Source organism: Hemiscyllium ocellatum, chromosome 47, assembly GCF_020745735.1.
Source record: "Hemiscyllium ocellatum isolate sHemOce1 chromosome 47, sHemOce1.pat.X.cur, whole genome shotgun sequence".
Lineage (NCBI taxonomy): Eukaryota > Metazoa > Chordata > Chondrichthyes > Orectolobiformes > Hemiscylliidae > Hemiscyllium > Hemiscyllium ocellatum.
In genome coordinates this window covers 8,931,748-8,947,624 of record NC_083447.1, presented here as the reverse complement: position 1 = coordinate 8,947,624, position 15,877 = coordinate 8,931,748, and positions in this window count along the sequence as shown.

The following is a 15,877-nucleotide window of genomic DNA, read 5'->3' as shown; positions in this document are numbered from 1 at the left end:
TGTCCAGGCCATTCAGTATTCTGTATGTTTCAATTAGATCCTTTTCATCCTTCTAAACTCTATCAAGCATAGACCCAGAGTCCTCAAACGTTCCTCATGTGATAGCTTTTCCTTCCTGGGACCATTCTTGTGAACCTCCTCTGAACACACTCTCAGGCCATTACATCCTTCCTGAGATATTGGGTCCAAAACTACACACAATACTCCAAGTGTGGTCTGACCAGAGCCTTATAGAGCCGCAGCAGTACATCCCTGCTATTATATTCAAGTCCTCTCAAAATAAATGACATCATTGTATTTGCTGCCTTAACTACTGACTCAACTTGCAAATTTACCTTGAGAGAATCCTGGACTAGAACTCCCAAGTCTCTTTGCACTTCAGACTTCTGAATTTTCTCCTTCACACTCTGCATTCCACTACCTCGTGGGTCATCCTTTGAGGATGTGAGGGTGGACAATTGGCCTGTTCAATCACATAGAGACCCTTGGTAGAAGCTCACAATTGTGAGTGGACATCATCCCCAAATCGAGGGAGCACTGACAATGGCTTCAAGGCTTCTTATTTTCTTGGAAAGCGGTTTAGGTCACCACGAATCGTGAAAGGTGCTATATAAATGCAATATGTTTCTTTTCCTTTAACCCTGAACAACTGGGGCACAAAGAGGTAAAGACAGAGTTAATGATAGTTGACCTTTCCCTCGGGGGATTTCAAAACTAGGGGACACACTTCTAAGTTGAGAGGACAGAGATTTAAAGAGGACGCGAGGGACAAATTTTTTTCCACAGAAGGTGGTTTGCGTGTGGAATGAACTTTCTGAGGAAGTGGTGGATACAGGTACAATTGCATTTAAAAGACATTTGGATAAGTACATGAATAGGAAAGGTTTGGAGGGAGTAGTTTAGTTTGGGATTATGTTCGGCATGGACTGGTTGGGCCGAAGAATCTGTCTCCATGCTGTAAGACTCTATGTCTGTACAAATCAGTGAGTGGGTGTCCAAGCAACTAAGATTGCAGGGCTCAATGTACCCAGTTAGATGGTCTCTGTCTAGGTAGTGAGGGTATTGCTGGAACAATGTTTGCATGTGTACCGAGCAATCTCAGTGAAACTTATCAGTGATGTCTCCCCATTTTCAAACAGCCTACAAACCCTCACTCTTTTGCTATGTACTTGGAAAAGTAAGGACAGGGAGCTCAACTACATGCGGTGCGAGTGGACACTCTTAGGGGGAAGGAGCATCAGGGAGTAAAGATTCAAAGTATCTAAAAACACAATTTCCCTGTTGCACGGGTAGAACGATTGGAGTGAGCGTTATGTTGTATGTCAGAATGTTACAGCGAGATGTTTAGACATGTACATTAAGGCAAGGCAGAGTTAATTCAGAAGATAATGAACAAGGTCTAGACAAAACAATCTGAAGAGATGTGAGAAGTTGGGTCTTTGTAAAATGCTTTAACCTCGTAAACATAAAACGCTAGAAACCATGTCCGTCACAAGCAGATGATATTGGCTACAGGACACAGAAAGTCTGCCGCAGATATATTCTTCCCCTTACACATCTTGTGAATTCATTGTCCTGCTCATGACCAGAGGCACTTTCAAGGCTTCTGCAAGAAGGTGGTGCATGTATGGAATGAGCTGCCAGAGGAGGTGGTGGAGGCTGGTACAATTACAGCATTTAAAAGGCATCTGGATGGGTATATGAATAGGAAGGGGTTAGAGGGATGTGGGCCAAGTGCTAGCAAACTAGGCTAGCTCAGATTGGGATGTCTGGTCGGTGCAGATGCATGGAATCGAAGGGTCTGCTTCCATGCTTTATGACTCAATGAATCTATTTGTGTCAGTGTTCAAACCCATCTTGCATACATTTTGCTATAACAGGCCACTCAGCCCATCTGTCTCACCTGTCTTTACGTCACCCTATCAGCATATTCTTCTATGGGGAGTCCTCATTTTAAGTCTTTCCATTTAAAGTTCCTTTTCACTTTAAAGTTGTTTCTGATTTATGTTCTCACTCCTCACTTCAAATTCCGTTTTATCACCCCTTGTTTTCTGTTATGTCTCACGTCATTGCATCACCAGTGTGGCTGGTGGGGAGCGTTCTCTGTAGATGGCCTTGCGATGATGGGCTTTCCTATTGGTCACGCCGTTCCTACAAGGGAAGCAAGCGTGGATAAAAGGTGATCTCCAGTCTTTAAATGGCGAACATTGCATCAAGATAGGGTAGTAAAGAAGGCATTTGGCACACTTGCCTTTATCGGTCAGTGCGTTGAGTAAAGGGTAAAAAATGAGGTCTGCAGATGCTGGAGATCACAGCTGCAAATGTGTTGCTGGTCAAAGCACAGCAGGCCAGGCAGCATCTCAGGAATAGAGAATTCGACGTTTCGAGCATAAGCCCTTCATCAGGAATAAGAGAGAGAGAGCCAAGCAGGCTAAGATAAAAGGTAGGGAGGAGGGACTAGGGGGAGGGGCGATGGAGGTGGGATAGGTGGAAGGAGGTCAAGGTGAGGGTGATAGGCCGGAGTGGGGTGGGGGGCGGAGAGGTCAGGAAGAGGATTGCAGGTTAGGAGGGCGGTGCTGAGTTGAGGGAACCGACTGAGACAAGGTGGGGGGAGGGGAAATGAGGAAGCTGGAGAAATCTGAATTCATACCTTGTGGTTGGAGGGTTCCCAGGCGGAAGATGAGGCGCTCCTCCTCCAGCCGTCGTGTAGTTGTGTTCTGCCGGTGGAGGAGTCCAAGGACCTGCATGTCCTCGGTGGAGTGGGAGTGTAAGTGGCGACACATGGCTGCAAGGGTGGAGCGGAGGATCCGGAGGGAGGTCTGTTGCTGGAGGCTTCGGATTTGTTGTAGGTACAGGTTGTCCTGGTTGGGTCCAAATTTTGTTGGTTGGAATGTAGTTCGGAGTCCGTGTGGGATCAGTCGGTTCCGTAGACAGGTGCCGAGGAAGGAGATGTGGCTGTGGTAACGAGTCTGTTTGAGAACGTGGCTGAAGAGCTTCTGTGCAGAGGAGATGACCTGGGGGGTGCAGTGAGAGAGAGACTCACTGAAATCCTTGTAGAGGGAGGAAGAGAGCTTCTTCAAGGAAGGCATCCTTGGATGCTGCCTGACCTGCTGCGCTTTAACCAGCAACACATTTGCAGCTCTGATCTCCAGCATCTGCAGACCTCATTTTTTACTCGAAGATTTTAACCTACTGCGAATCCTCTTACAAGGATGCCTTCCTTGAAGAAGCTCTCTTCCTCCCTCTACAAGGATTTCAGTGAGTCTCTCTCTCACTGCACCCTCCAGGTCATCTCCTCTGCACAGAAGCTCTTCAGCCACGTTCTCAAACAGACTCGTTACCACAGCCACATCTCCTTCCTCAGCACCTGCCTACGGAACCGACTGATCCCACACGGACTCCGAACTACATTCCAACCAACAAAATTTGGACCCAACCAGGACAACCTGTACCTACAACAAATCCGAAGCCTCCAGCAACAGACCTCCCTCCGGATCCTCCGCTCCACCCTTGCAGCCATGTGTCGCCACTTACACTCCCACTCCACCGAGGACATGCAGGTCCTTGGACTCCTCCACCGGCAGAACACAACTACACGACGGCTGGAGGAGGAGCGCCTCATCTTCCGCCTGGGAACCCTCCAACCACAAGGTATGAATTCAGATTTCTCCAGCTTCCTCATTTCCCCTCCCCCCACCTTGTCTCAGTCGGTTCCCTCAACTCAGCACCGCCTTCCTAACCTGCAATCCTCTTCCTGACCTCTCCGCCCCCACCCCACTCCGGCCTATCACCCTCACCTTGACCTCCTTCCACCTATCCCACCTCCATCGCCCCTCCCCCTAGTCCCTCCTCCCTACCTTTTATCTTAGCCTGCTTGGCTCTCTCTCTCTTATTCCTGATGAAGGGCTTATGCTCGAAACGTCGAATTCTCTATTCCTGAGATGCTGCCTAACCTGCTGTGCTTTGACCAGCAACACATTTGCAGCGTTGAGTAAAGGAGCTAGGAAGCCATGTTGTGGCAGTAATAGACATTGGTCGTGCCACTTTTGGAATACCCCGTTCAATTCTGGTCTTCTTGCTATAGGAAGGATGTTGTGAAATTGAAAAGAGCTGAGAAAAGATTTACAAGGATGTTGCCAGAGTTGGAGTGTTTGAACTGTAGGGAGAAGCTGAATAGGCTGGGGCTGTTTTCCCTGGACAGTCAGAGGCTGAGAAATTACCTTATAGAGTTTTATAAAATCAGAGGGGGCTTGGATAGGGTGAAAAGTCAAGATCTTCTTTCTTGGGTGGGGGAGTGCAAAACTAGAGGGCATGGGTGGAAGGTGAGAGGGGGAAGATTCAAAAGAGACCTAAGGGGCAACTTTTTCACACAGAGGGTGGTATGTGTATGGAATGAGCTGCCAGAGGAAGTGGTGGAGGCTGGTACAGTTACAGCATTTAAAAGGCATCTGGATGGGTATATGAATAGGAAGGGTTTGGAGGGATATGAGCCAATGCTGGCAAATGGGACGAGATGAATTTGGGATATCTGGTTGGCATGGACGAATTGGACCGAAGGGTCTGTTTCCATGCTGTATATCTCCATGACTCTCAGTGAAGTAGTTAAATATAAGGCACTAACATGAGATGATTGTTTCCAGGTCTACGTGAGACTGGGTGTGATGTTGAGACAGGTTGTGGCTCTGCTCTGCCTCAGGGAAAAGGATTTGATACCTGTATTTAAGTCAAGTTTGGCCACCTCTCCTTCATGCAATCAAAACAGTTTCACATCAGTCTGACATTCAGATGGTGACAACTACATTAAGCCAATGTAACCTGATAAAGGTTTAAGGAACATTTGCTGGGCAAATTACCTGGCCGATGAATAAATAACACTTCAAAGCATTACTGTTTCCAAATGACCCCGATGTTCAAGGAGCAGATTCAAGAGGTTGGGAGGCTTCCCTCTCTGAGCTGGGGAAGGGACCCTGCCCTGGACAGACAGAGTATCTGAAAAGAGCTCAGCTGGGTAAAGAAGCAAACTTGCATTTATATGGCGCCAAGATGTCTCATGAAGCATTTTTGCGTGCAGTGAATTTTCAGTCGTGACTAACACGTCACTCCGAAAGGGATCCATTTTCACTGTGTGTACTTATGGGATCTGGCTGTGTGCAAGTTGACATACGGGAGTCCCTGTAAGAATTTAAAAATGTGTTGCTGGAAAAGCGTAGCAGGTCAGGCAGCATCAAAGGAGCAGGAGAATCGACGTTTCGGGCATAAGCCCTTCTTCAGGAATGAGGAGGGTGTGCCAAGCAGGCTAAGCTTGGCACACCCTCCTCATTCCTGAAGAAGGGCTTATGCCCAAAACATCGATTCTCCTGCTCCTTTGATGCTGCCTGACCTGCTGCGCTTTTCCAGCAACACATTTTTAAGCTCTGATCCCCAGCATCTGCAGTCCTCACTTTCTCCCTTTAAGGATTGCCAGCTGAATAGTTCCTTGTGGATCTTTTATCATTGAGCGCAAAAGAGAGCCATTCAGCCACTTGGTTGCTGTGCTGTCCCATTTGGCAGAGTTTTCCAACCTGTCCCACATATTCATGGCGCAGTGGGTCAGTGGTTATCACTGCTGCCTCACAGCGCCAGGGACCTGGGATTGATTCCACACTTGGGTGACACTCTGTGTGGTTTTTAAATTAGATTAGATTACTTACAGTGTGGAAACAGGCCCTTCGGCCCAACAAGTCCACACCCACCCGTCGAAGCGCAACCCACCCATACCCCTACATTTACCCCTTTACCTAACACTACAGGCAATTTAGCATGGCCAACTCACATGACCTGCACATAAGACCATAAGACATTGGAGTGGAAGTAAGGCCATTCGGCCCATCATGTCCACTCTGCCATTCAATCATGGCTGATGGGCATTTCAATTCCACTTACCCACATACTCCCCGTAGCCCTTAATTCCTCGAGACATCAAGAATCTATCAATCTCTGCCTTGAAGACACTCTTTGGACTGTGGGAGGAAACCGGAGCACCCGGAGGAAACCCACGCAGACACGGGGAGAATGTGCAAACTCCACATTCAAACAATGTGCACATTCTCCCTGTGCCTGCGTGGGTTTCCTCCGGGTGCTCCGGTTTCTTCCCACACTCTAAAGTTGGGAAGGTTAGGTGGATTGGGCTTGATACAGTGTGGCACTGGAAAAAGCACAGCAGTTCGGGCAGCAGCTGAGGTATAAGAGAGGCGACGTTTCGGGCTTATCCCTTCATCAGGACTAACATTTGATTCAGCTGAACCGTCAACTCTCTTGCTGCCTGACCTGCTGTGCTTTTCCAGCACCACACTTTGCCGGCTCTGACATCTCCAGCATCTGCATTCCTAACTATCTCTCCTAGGTGAGATGGATTGGCCACGCTAATTTGTCCCCTAGAGTGCAGGCAAGGTGGGTTAGACATGTGGAATGCAGGGTTCCAGGGATGGGGGTGGGTCGCCATTGGAGGGTTAATGTGGACTCAATGGGCTGAATGGCCTGCTTCCCCACTGTAGGGATTCTCTTCAATCTTTTGCCACAGCCCTATAAATCATTCCACTTCAATTATTTTCCCAATTCCCTTTTGAAAGTTCCAGTCGAATCTGCTTCCACGGCATTTACCGACATTCCCGTCCGGACCGCAACAAAATTCCACTTGGAACGGAAAATGTTTACATTGCCTTTGCTCCTTTCATTGATCTCGTCATGTCTTTTCCGAGCTGACCCTTCTGTCACTGGACAACAGTGACTCTATAACAGCTCCTCTGCCAGTGACCTTTACAGTTTGCAGCTGCAAGCTAATTTTTATCCCGGAACTGACATCATTTTAAAAAAACACATGATCTGGGCATTATAACATATTTGTTTGTGGAAGTCTGACATGAACAAATGGACTGCTGTCTGTCATTCGCAGGATATGGGAATTCCAACAAACTTTGTTTTGACCTGCACTTTGGTGAGCCAGCACTCTCGATAAACCAGCAGAGAAAAAAAAAATTCTCAAAGTTAAAAATCACACAACACCAGGTTATAGTCCAACAGGTTTAGTTAAAAGCACTGGCTTTCAGAGCGCTGCTCCTTCATCAGGTGGTTGTGGAGTATAAGATTGTAAGACACAGAATTGATAGCAAAAGTTTACAGTGTGATGTAACTGAAATTATATATTGAAAACGACCTGGATTGTTTGTTATAATCTCAATATATAATTTCAATTACATCGCACTGTGAACGTTTGCTATAAATTCTGTGTCTTACAATCTTATACACCATGACCACCTGATGAAGGAGCAGCGCTCCAAAAGCTAGTGCTTCCAAATAAACCTGTTGGAGTATAACCTGGTGTTGTGTGCTTTTTAACTTTGTACACCCCAGTCCAACACCAGCATCTCCAAAAATCTCAAATACTGTGTTGTCTGAACATGCATACCAGCTACATTATCTTTCTCTTACTTACTGTATGTTTTTTGCATTGGCTTTAGGAGGTGTGCTGAGGTACATTGATTTTTTTGGAGGGATATTGTCTAGAAGCTTCTTGACGGGCGGCACGGTGGCACAGTGGTTAGCACTGCTACCTCACAGCGCCTGAGACATGGGTTCATTTCCCGACTCAGGCGACTGACTGTGTGGAGTTTGCACGTTGTCTGCGTGGGTTTCCTCCGGGTGCTCCAGTTTCCTCCCACAATCCAAAGATGTGCGGGTCAGGTCAATTGGCCATGCTAAATTGTCAGTAGTGTTAGGTAAGGGGTATGGGTGGGTTGCGGGTCGGTGTGCCACTTGCTGGGCCGAAGGGCCTGTTTCCACACTGTAAAGTAATCTAATCTAATCTAATTCTTTTGGTCAGAGTTCACCGCGGTAACACATACCCTCTTGATTATCTAGAATATTTGATCAAGCAGCACACGCCCGCTCCCATAAGTGCTGGTTTATCAAACGTTTGCTGAGCTTTTTGACCTCTAAAACTTGCCTGGATGAGTACGGCTCCAGCTACACTCTCAAGAAGCCCGACAGCATCCAGGACAGAGCAGCCCCACTTGATCGCCTCCCCCACCTCCCCCCACCCTCCAATCCAGTGCTTAAACATTGATTCCTTTCATCGCTGGTGCACAGTGACAGCAGCATATATGATCTACAAGTTTCACTGCAACAAGGTTCCTTCAGCATTCCTTCCATTGTCCAACCTCTACTATCCTGATTTGGAAATTTATCACCACTCCAACAGCGTTGCTGGATCCTGGAATGCCCTCCCTAACGGCATTGTGGGTCTATATACACCAATGAGGGCAAGCATGCAGGTACAGGTAGTGAAGAAGGCTAATAGCATGCTGGCCTTCAAAACAAGAGGGATTGAGTATAGAAGCAAAGAGGTGCTTCTGCAGCTGTGCTGGGCCCTGGTGAGACCACACCTGGAGTACTGTGTGCAGTTCTGGTCGCCAAATTTGAGGAAAGACATTCTGGCTATTGAGGGAGTGCAGTGTAGGTTCACGAGGTCAATTCCTGGAATGGAGGGATTACCTTACACTGAAAGACTGAAGCGACTGGGCTTGGATACCCTTGAGTTTAGAAGACTGAGAGGGGATCTGATTGAGATGTATAAGATTATGAAAGGATTGGACACTCTGGAGGCAGGAAACATGTTTCCGCTGATGGGTGAGTCCCGAACCAGAGGACACAGCTTAAAAATACGGGGTAGACCATTTAGGACAGAGATGAGGAGAAACTTCTTCACCCAGAGAGTGGTGGCTGTGTGGAATGCTCTGCCCCAGAGGGCAGTGGAGGCCCAGTCTCTGGATTCATTTAAGAAAGAGTTGGATAGAGCTCTCAAGGATAGTGGAATCAAGGGTTATGGAGATAAGGCAGGAACAGGATACTGATTAAGGATGATCAGCCATGATCATAATGAATGGCGGTGCAGGCTCGAAGGGCTGAATGGCCTACTCCTGCACCTATTGTCTATTGTCTATATACAGCACATACATAGAATCCTTACAGTGTGGAAACAAGCTTTTCGGCCCAACAAGTCCACTCTAGCCTTCCAAAGAGTAACCCACCCAGACCCATTCCCCTACCCTATATTTACCCCTGACTAACGCACCTAACATTATGGGACAATTTAGCATGGCCTTCTACCCTAACCTCCACATCTTTGGACTGTGGGAAGAAACCGGAGCACCCGGAGGAAACCCACGCATCCACACAGACAGTCGCCTGAGGCTGGAATCAAACCTGTGTGCCTGGTGCTGTGAGGCAGCAGTGCTAACCACTGAGCCACAGTGCCACCCCGAATGCAAGGGTGGCTCAGTGGTTAGCATTGCTGTCTCACAGCGCCAGGGACCTGGTTTCGATTCCAGCCTCAAGCGACTGTCCGTGTGGCATTGGCACGTTCTCCCCCGTGTCTGTGTCAGTTTTGTCCGGGTGCTCTGGTTTCCTCCAACGCTGTCCTTGTCAGGTGTGTTGGGACAGATCCTCTGTCCCCGTGTTCGTTTGGAGGAGAGAGACACCGGGTCTGATTGAAAGTATAAACAGGTTTAATGAGAGAGAATCGTACACAGTACAGTGAGGTGTCTAGCTCACTGGAGAAGGCGCATTCTGACTATTTTTTAATTTGCCTATCCTTTTGTTCTCACACATTCCAGAGTTACATTCTTATTTGGTAAAAAGCAGAATTTTAGTATGTCATTGGTTCTCACCTGATAACATTCTATTACCTCAGTTTGAGCTACGTGCATCTAGACACGGCTTCAATGTCCTGTTATCTCTCACCCTCCCTGGGGCCTCTTCAGGCTATGCCATCAGCTTTTACAGTCTGTTCTTAGTGTAACATAATGGCTTACTGTTGTCTAGTGAAGCTAACAAGTTCCAGACTTGCTAATACTACCTTACGTGAGCACTACCTAACAATAAAGTTTCTTACACTACCTAACCTTAATAATGGATCCCAACAGGTGGATTGGCCGTGCTAAATTGCCGTCAAGAGAGTGATGCTGGATAAGCACAGCAGGTCAGGCAGCATCCGAGGATCATCAGGTTTTTGCTCAAAACGTCGACTCTCCTGCTCCTCGGATGCTGCCTGACCTGCTGTGCTTTTCCAGCACCACACTCTCGGCTTTAATCTCCAGCAGTCCTCTCTCTTGCCACGTTAAATTGTCCCATAGCGTCCAGGCTAGGTATGTTAGTTATGGCAAATGCAGGGTTATTGGGACAGGTTAGGGGGATGGATCTAGATAAGATGCTGTTCAGAGGGTCAATGTGGATTCAATAGGCCAAATACCCTGCTTCCACACTGTAGGATTCTATGATTCTATAAAAACAGCTATAACTCAAGAAGATGTTTCACCACCACCTTCTCAAGGGGCAGTTAGGGATGGTCAATGAACACTGGTCAGGCATCCCATGAATGAATACAACTTACAGTGATGGTGGTGACCTTCATCCTTGAATATGACTCAGAGGCTTATTTGGTGAAATACCCTCCCTCACAGCCAGTTTAATGGGTTGCAGGTATAGGGTGGCAAATGGGGAACCCAGGAAGTGGCAGTAGGCTTGTGATGACTTTGCCATCAACTGATACCCTTCAGTGGGCAATTGATTACCATTTGAGGACCTTGTCCGGCTGCCACTGGGATTTACCCAGAGCTGGGGCAAGAATCTCATCAAGCGACACTCCTGTGGGGTCCATCAGAGACAGTGACCATGATAATGATGACCATGAAACTACTGTCAATTGTCATAAAAACCCCCATCTGGTTCATCCTTATCCAGTCTGGTCTATATGGGACCCCAGGCCCATAGACATATGGTTGACGCTTAACTGTCTTCTGGGGCAATTAGGGATAGGACAATAAATGCTGGTAATTGGCTTTGTGCATGGGAAATCATGTCTCGCGAACTTAATTGAGTTTTCTGAAGAAGTAACGAAGAGGATTGATGAAGGCAGAGCAGTGGACGTGATGTATATGGACTTCAGTTCGACAAGGTGTCTCATGGTAGTCTGGTTAGCAAGATTAGATCACATGGAATACAGGGAGAATAGTCATTTAGACACAGAACTGACCCAAAGGTAGGAGATGGAGAATGGTGGTGGAGGGTTGCTTTTCAGACTGGAGGCCTGTGACCAGCAGTGTGCCACAAGAATTGGTGCTGGGTCCACTGCTTTTTGTCACTCATATTTAGATGTGAACGTAGGAGGTATGGTTAGTAACTTTGCAGATGACACCAAAATTGGCAGTGTAGTGGACAGCGAAGAAGAGTTTAGAGGGATATGGGTCAAAAGCTGGCAAACGGGACTGGATTAATTTAGGATATCTGTTTGGTATAGACAAGTTGGACCAAAGGTTCTTTGCTGTACATCTCTATGACTCTATGGTCTAATTCCACCTCCGTGATGGAATTAAAGGCAGAATCCTATTGGACCATGGAATTGCTCTGACCTAGTGGTATGTTTAGCCTGCCGATCACCACACCTCAGGCAAGGGATAAGATTGACAAGGTGAAACATTTGTGGTAATCTTGGTCATTGTAGTAAGTGAACCCACACTGTTGGCATCACTCTGTATTGCAATGAACTGCTGTGCTCTTCCAGCACCACTGATCCAGAACCTGGTTTCCAGCATCTGCAGTCATTGTTTTTACCTCGTTGATTTTAACCCTACTGCGAATCCTCTTGCAAGGATGCCTACCTTGAAGAAGTTTTCCTCCTCTCTCTACAAGAATCTCAGAGAGTCCCTCTCCCACTGCAACTCTACTCTCTCCCCACCCCCACCCTCCCCTAGCTTATCTCTCCATGCTTCCAGCTCACTGCCTTTATTCCTGATGAAGGGCTTTTGCCCGAAACGTCGATTTCGCTGCTCGTTGGATGCTGCCTGAACTGCTGTGCTCTTCCAGCACCACTGATCCAGCCAACTGACCCTTGCCACTCTGTGACCATTCAGCTACGTATCCATGGTATCATTCTGGTAAAATGTTTTCCATGCCCTCTCCAATACTTTAGTATCCTTCATAAATTTGTCCAAAACTGCATACACTGTGCCAACAGAGACCTAACCAGTTATTAATAACTCATTAGCACAATTTCCTTTGTAACTACCTTCTTCCTTGTATTTTCGATTTGATTTATTATTGTCACATGTACTTAGGTACAGTGACAGGTTTAGTTTTGTGTGCATTCGGGCAATTCATAACATACAAAGTGTATTAGGGCAATAGAACAGAGCGAGGAATACAGTGTTACAGCTGCAAAGAAGGGTGAGATCAACATTTAAATTTGAAAGGTCCATTCAGAAGCCTAATAACAGCGAGGAAGAAGCTGTTCTTGAATCTGTTAGTACGTATATTTAGCCTTCTGTATCTTCTGCCCAGTGGAAGAGGTTCAAGAGAATATAACCGGGTTGGGAGGGGCCTTTGATGTTGAGTTGTCCTCCCGAGGTAGTTAGAAATGTAGATGGAGCCAATAGATGGAAGGTTGGCTTGTGTGATGGACTGGGCTGTGATCAGAACTCTCTGTAGTTTGTTATAATCCTGATGCGGAGGTGCTGCGGTTGGACTGGGGTAGACAAGATCAAAAGTCACATGACACCAAGTTATAGTCCAACGGGTTTATTTGAAATCACAAGCTTTCGGAGCGCTGCCCCTTACTCAAGTGACTTCGAAAGCGCTCCGAGAGCTTGAGATTTCAAATAAACCTGTTGGACCATAACCTGCTATCATGTGACCTTCAATCCCACGGTCCTGGGTAGAGCAGTTGCGATAACAAGCCATGATGTATCCAGACAGAATATTCTCTATGGTACACCTATAAAAACTGGTGTGGACATGCTGAATTTGCTTAGCTTCCTGAGGAGGTTGTTGTGCTTTATTGACCGTAGCGTCAATGTATTTGACAGGCAGTGGCCCCTCAAGGGGTTAAAGGACGCCTGACAGTTCTTTCTTGCATGATTATTGACTGGGAATGGCCTGTGAGAGAAACATAAAGGAGAATGTTTACATGTGTTCCAGACAATGAGAAGGAGCAAATCTTTCACCACGGCTGGCTCTGAGGGTGGTATCTCCTGTCTATGTGTCAGCCCCATGTCAGTAGAGATCACAGCTCAGTTCAAATCCTTTGTTAGTCTCTTTGTGAAATCAAAGTTTCCCCCTCCACCCACCTACCTTTCTTCTTGAGAGGCTGGTGTGCACTGGGCTACAGTTACACTGGCCCTCAAGCATTGTGTCTGAATTATTTAAATCCTCCCTTGAACCTGCAGACAACAACAACAGCGGCAAATTGCATTTACAAAGCGCCTTTGACAAAGCAGCATATCCCCAAGCCTCTGCACAGAGTGGCGCTGTCGGACACTTAAGGTCGCTCTGGTGAGAACATTTTTAAAAAGACAAAATATTGACACTGAGCCACATACGGATTTATTGGATCAGATGAGAGGCAGGAGGTGTAGACAGGATCTGAGGAAAAACGTTTTCACCCAGAGAGTGGTGGGCTCTGGCATGAACTGACTGGGAGGGTTGATGAGACAGAAAACCTCATAGAGTCATAGAGATGTACAGCACGGAAACAGACCCTTCGGTCCAACCCGTCCATGCTGACCAGATATCCCAACCCAATCTAGTCCCACCTGCCAGCACCCGGCCCATATCCCTCCAAACCCTTCCTATTCATATACCCATCCAGACATTGATTAGGCCACTGTTGGAATAGTGCGTGCAGTTCTGGTCTCCTTCCCATCAGAAGGATGTTGTAAAACTTGAAATGGTTCAGAAAAGACTTACAAGGATGTTGCCAGGGTTGGAGGATTTGAGCTAAAGGGAGAGGTTGAATAGGCTAAGGCTGTTTTCCCTGGAGTGTCGGAGGCTGAGGGGTGACCTTGTAGAGGCTTATAAAATCATGAGGGGAATGGACATGGTAAATAGATGGGGTGTGGGAGTCCAGAACTAGAGGGCATAGGTTTAGGGTGAGAGGGGAAAGATATAAATGGAACCTAAGGGGCAACATTTACACACAGAGGGTGGTGCTTATATGACATGAGCTACCAGAGGAAGTGATGAGGCTGGTATAATTACAACATTTAAAAGGCATCTGGATGGGTATATGAATAGGAAGAGTTTAGGGGGATATGGGCCAGTGCTGGCAGGTGGGACTAGATTGGGTTGGGATATTTAGGGGGGATATCTGCTCGGCATGGACGAGTTGGACCGAAAGGTCTGTTTCCGTGCTGTACATCTCTATGACTACGTGACTCTATGAGTGTTCCCCCACACCCCCCCTCACTTTCCCGAGACTGCCTCTAGCTGCACTCTGAGTTTCCCTGTCACTCAGTGGGTTCTGTTATGGACCAAACCAGACACCCTCAAAATATTTTAAGAAGGTAACCTAGACATAGAACATAGAATGTTACAGTGCAGTAACATATTTATCAGCTTTCAGCCCTCGACATTGCGCCAACCTGTGAAACTAATCTGATACCCATCTAACCTACACCATTTCCATTATTATCCATATGTATCTTCAATGCCTGTTTAAATGCCCTTAATATCAGCGAGGTGTAGGGAGGCCATTCCACACCCCTACTACTCTTTGAGTAAGAAACCACCCCTGATATCTGTCCTAAGTCTATCACCCTTCAATTTAAAGCTATGTCCCCTCATGTTAGCCTTCACCATCCAAGGAAAAAGGCTCTCCCTGTCCACCCTATCTAACCCTCTGATTACCTTATACGTCTCAATTAGGTCACCCCTCTCAACCTTCTTCTCTGCAATGAAAACAGCCTCAGTTCTCTCGACCTTTCCAAGTAAGACCTTCCTTCCAAACCAAGAAACATCCTAGTAAATCTCCTCTGAACCCTTTCCAAAGCTTCCACATCCTTCCTGTAATGTGGTGACCAGAACTGCACGCAATGGGATTAGATTAGATTAGATTACTTACAGTGTGGAAACAGGCCCTTCGGCCCAACAAGTTCCACACCGACCCGCCGAAGCGCAACCCACCCATGCCCCTACATTTACCCCTTCACCTAACACTATGGGTAACTTAGCATGGCCAATTCACCTAACCTGCACATTCTTGGACTGTGGGAGGAAACCGGAGCACCCGGAGGAGAAAATGTACAAACTCCACACAGTCAGTCACCTGAGGCGGGAATTGAACCCGGGTCTCCAGGTGTGGCCACGCCAGTGTGACCTCGTGGCTCCAAAACTCAAAATGCCAACACGCCTTATGCCTTCTTAGCAAGGGGCTAGATTAGAGTGGTGCTGGAAAAGCACAGCAGGTCAGGCAGCATCTGAGGAGCAGGGTTCTTAACAACCTTATCAACCTGGGTGGCAACTTTCAGGGATTTATGCACCTGGACACCGAGATCTCTCTGTTTATCTACACTGCCAAGAATTTTACCATTATCCCCGTACTCTGCATTCCTGTTACTTCTTTTGAAGTGAACTACCTCACACTTTTCCGCATTAAACTCCATTTGCCACCTCTCAGCCCAGCTGTGCATCTTATCTATGTCCCTGTGTACCCCACAATATCTTTCAGCACTGTCCACAACTCTGCCTACCTTAGTGTCATCTGCAAATTTACTAACCCATCCTTCTACACTCACCTCCAGATCATTTATAAAAAATTACAAACAGCAGTGGCCCCAAAACAGATCCTTGCAGCACACCACTGGTAACTGAGCTCCAGGATGAACATTTCCCATCAACCCTACCATCTATCTTCTTTCAGCTACCCAATTTCTGATCCAAACCGCTAAATTACCTTCAATCCTGAAACTCTGTATTTTTTACAATAGATCTTAACTTTTTCTTATTTTGAAGGCAAATGTAAAGCGATGTGTTCCAGATGCAATGTGACCAGTCAAAATACTCAATGTTA